Source organism: Dipteris shenzhenensis, chromosome 3 (genome assembly GCF_047967505.1).
Source record: "Dipteris shenzhenensis isolate YYH24624 ecotype China chromosome 3, Dip_SZ_1.0, whole genome shotgun sequence".
Taxonomy (NCBI): domain Eukaryota; kingdom Viridiplantae; phylum Streptophyta; class Polypodiopsida; order Gleicheniales; family Dipteridaceae; genus Dipteris; species Dipteris shenzhenensis.
The window spans coordinates 23,142,853-23,147,146 of NC_141598.1; positions in this window are offsets into that span (position 1 = coordinate 23,142,853).

Below are 4,294 nucleotides of genomic sequence, written 5' to 3' on the forward strand. Positions count from 1 at the left end.
TCCTCAATTCAAGAGAAACGTTGTGTGTTATAAGCAGATTAACCTTCCACATGCTGTTAGGCTTGATCTCTTGTTAATAAAGTTGCAGCTGTATTAAGAGCAGTTTTATTTCTAAACCTGAGTGGGGTTTTGCATTATGAGAGCATTTTATCGTTTGTTTTTTTGGAACAGCCTTCCACGTCTCTTAACGATGCAGCTTGGGTGTTATAACTCTAAATGCTGACAAAAGTGGCACCCTGAAGTGAGGCAACACTCTTCAAGCAATCTTTGCCTATCTTGAAGAGACTGCAATGTTTCTTACCACCGTGTTTGACAAAGTGAGGCTCGATTGCCACAATTGTTGGCCATGGAATGTGTTTCCACTCACGTTACTAATCTAGAGAGATACATTAATCAACAAGTCTTCTCTTGTTGAAGCTAACCATTTAGTCATGTCAAAAGCAACTTCATGAAGGCCAAGACTTCTTGACAGCTTCATGGAAGTGGTGCAAGTCGTTAGGTTTATACATAAGAGTAGGCGACACTTTTCATGCAAGGGATGAGAAGACGAGTGACAATTAGTTATGAAAATATGAAGGTTCATGCATCTCACAATTAAAGCTGTTGGTGACAAATTTAAGAGCATGCAACCTAGCCTATTGGTCATGTGTTTCTTTTATTAGCTGCTTCTTAGTGCAGCTCATTCACTTGGCCAGTAGGTACTTAGTAAGCTTATCTCCTTGGTGATAACTGCTTTGATAATTATCTATGCAATATACACCGCTGCCACATGTTTTTATACTGCCCTGCTTTGCATATGTTCTTGCACAATTACCTTGTGTCATGTCGGAACATTTTCTCAGAAAGAGGTTGCAACATTTGCTTGTTTAAGACGAAATTGCATTTTAATGCATAAGCGTTCCTCAATAAATGCTCCCTTTTGATGGTTAATACATTTCACGAATGGGTGCAAGATCGGCATGTAGCTCCAATGTTATTGGTAGCTCTTTACGTGTGGCATGGTTTAGTCTTTCAAGCATATGACTTTAGCAATGCAAATGTTGGCTTAAGGAGTTTGTTGAGTCATTGGCATTTGTTTAGAACCATCTTGGAAATTTTGCAACCTAAATGGTTTTGGTTATACGTCTCTTCTTGTTTGCGCTTTAATGGTGTCATTGCCAACTAGAGTTAGTTGGCAGTCGACTGTGCGCATCAGAATTTCCTTTTTCTTTTGGCAAGAAGCGGGCTCACTTTTTACCTTGCATGATGTAGCCAATGGACGGTCATTCATGAGTAATGGAAGGGAGCATATTACCATGATTCTCTCTTTGCTATAGCATTCCAAAATTTTTTAATGCCATCCTTGCAAAGTGGGACCTTATAAATCTAAGTGCATATATTTTACAATAGGAGAACCAATGCATAGTTGTTAAAACCAAATGTTGCTATGGTAAATACACAAACTCTTGAAATTAAAAGCCCATAAGGTTGGACATGTTCATGTGTGGGTTCATAAATGAGGACAAGTATGTGTTTGGAAATTCAATTGTAGTGTCAGTAACAATAATATGCTTAGCTCAACATTAATACTTGGATGGATACTTTTTTTGTGAGCTTGCATCGATTCTCCAATGTCATTGTTATAAATAATGTCTTTTTGAATTGGCGTATAATTTTGTGTCAGTGTTTTGTCCTTAATCTAGTTGTTTTGTAGCTTTATGGTTTGGCTACTAGGTCTTTTAAGTTATTGTTTATGTGCTAGGTCCAAAGTGTTCGACAAAGTTTGGGGTATCGCATCCTTACCTTGTAAGATTTCAGCAACCATCTTTTATCATCTCTCATCTTGCATGCAAATTTTGCTTAGTAGTTTATTTGTTGTATATGATTAATTTCATGGCATTTGGTTGACAAGTCATTATGCATCCCGCCTTGGACACACACCCTATAAATAAATGCATATATATAAATATATATACATGTATAAATGGATATAGGTAAGTATATATGCATGTGTGTGTGTGTGTGTGTGTGTGTGTGTGTGAGAGAGAGAGAGAGAGAGAGAGAGAGAGAGATTATATGTATTATATTATTCTATTAAAGTCCGTATGAGACCCTTCAAGATCTAGGGGAATGGCGATCACTATTAACTAATAGTATCCAGTGAAAGTAGATATTACAAGACCTGTTATGTAGTGAGTACTTGATGAGCTAGCTTGTCAGCTAGCCCTAGTACCTTGTTGTGGTGCTCTAAGACTCCTTCTATGTGAACTCCCTAGTTTTTTTGTTGGTTGATTCAGTAGATTCTTCAAGTTATTTCTGCTATCCCCATAACATTATGTGATGTGTATGTAAGCTCTACATGTTAAGAGTACATGCTATTGATTTTCTACCTCTCCTGTGGAACATATTTTACAAATCCTTTCTTCCTTGGGAATTCTGGGTCTTGCCCACCTGTCCCCCTCCAGTTCTAGATCATGTGAAGAATTGGTTCTAATTTTAAAGAATAAATGCCTTTAAAACATTGATATGTCTTCCTTGAGGTAGTTTCGCATCTCGTAGCTGTCCACTGAGTTAATTTCCTGTTTGTTAAATTGCATTTTTGTCCCTTGGTTTTGCCATCGCTTCCGTAGCATTTTCTACTTCACCATCTCCGTATTCCGTAGCATTTTCTACTTCACTATCTCTGTAATTTCACATGCATCTTCTGGTGTATCAGCAATTGTTAGACCCCATGATCCCATCCACTTCATCCCCTTCCTATACCATCCTGCATTTTGCACAACTTCCATCGCCTTGTGTGGCATCCTACTAGCATCCATTTTCTAAACTTTGTTTGAGACATTGCCTCCCCTTCTAGAGGTAGTTGTTTCAGCCAGTACGATGGGGTAGGGGGTGTGTGCTCTAACCCCTAACTCCCCTATTAGGAAACATTTATGTATCATTTCTATTCTTTACTAGAGAGTCCAAATGCCCAAGTTGGGCATTCGTAAAGGACAACTAACCCACAAGCATAGTGTATAGGAATTTTCTCATTTCCCAATTCCACTGGTGTGATTTTTTGCTTTTATTTTAGCAGGGGAAAAGTTGTCATAAGTAGTGATATAGGGGTGAAGCAATGATGCACCCTCTCACCAATACTTTTCCACATCTTTTTTGATGATTTGGAAGACTGGAAGTAAGGAATGTACAGATTGTTGGATATACTTTGCTAAGGCTTATCTACGCAGACGACGTGGTATCATTAGGGGAGATTTGGGGTCTCAAAAGGGCCTCCAATTAGTGTTTCCTAATTTCAAGGGACTATAGAGGGATTTGAGGTGTACCAATGAGAGTGTTAACACCTTTGTGTGGGACAATGGTACATTGAGGTGTACAAAAGGACATGTTGTGCATTTATGGGTGGGGAGACCTTCGGTCCAGACCCATGGTTCTCACTCCTAGCCATTGATCTAGTCTCCAATCCAAGGGTCACATTCAAATTTATGGTAGATCACTCCCAACCACCATTAGATCAAGGGGTAGATCGAAGGGAGGGGATGAGAGGAAAGTGTGCTTCAATCTAGGCCATAGATCAAGGGGTGGATTGAAGGGAGGGGATGAGAGAAAAAAGCGCTTCAATCTAAGCCATAGATCAAGGGATGGATCCAAGGGAGGGGACGGATGCAAAAAGCGCTCCAATATGAGCCCTAGATCAAGTATGGATCCAAGGGAGGAGGTGAGAGAAAGAGGCGCTTCAATCCGGGCCATCCAATATGGCGCGGTCCATCCATCTTGATCTTGTGATCTCCACCCTCCATGGAGCGCCTCAATCCTAGCCCTTCATGAAGCATCTCCATCTCCACCATAGATCTTGAATAGATCCAGTGATCTACAATGAAGCGCATTATCCCTCTTTATTAGGCCTTCCCCTTGTCAGCTTTGGAGGCCACTAAAGTCAACCTTGGCCCCATCCAAGGCCTCCTAGGCCCTTGATCCATCCTCCATCCAAGGGCCAAGATGACCCATGTCAGCTTAGTAAATGCCAGGGGTCCCTTATACCCTTGGGTTACCATAGTAGGTCACTTTTGCTTAACTTAGTCTCTTCCTTATTCTTTTCCTTATGAAGCCCTTTTGAGACCTCAAACCTCCCCTAATGTCTTCGCAAAGAGCAAGGGGAACTTGCAAGCACACTTGGATTCTTTTAGAGAATTCTGTAAACACTCGAGAATGCAGGTGAACATTAATAAGACAAAAATGATGGTGGTTGGGACATGTAATAAACATGTTGATGCCACCTTCGATGGAGAGTCCCTAGAAACAATAAAGATATATATAT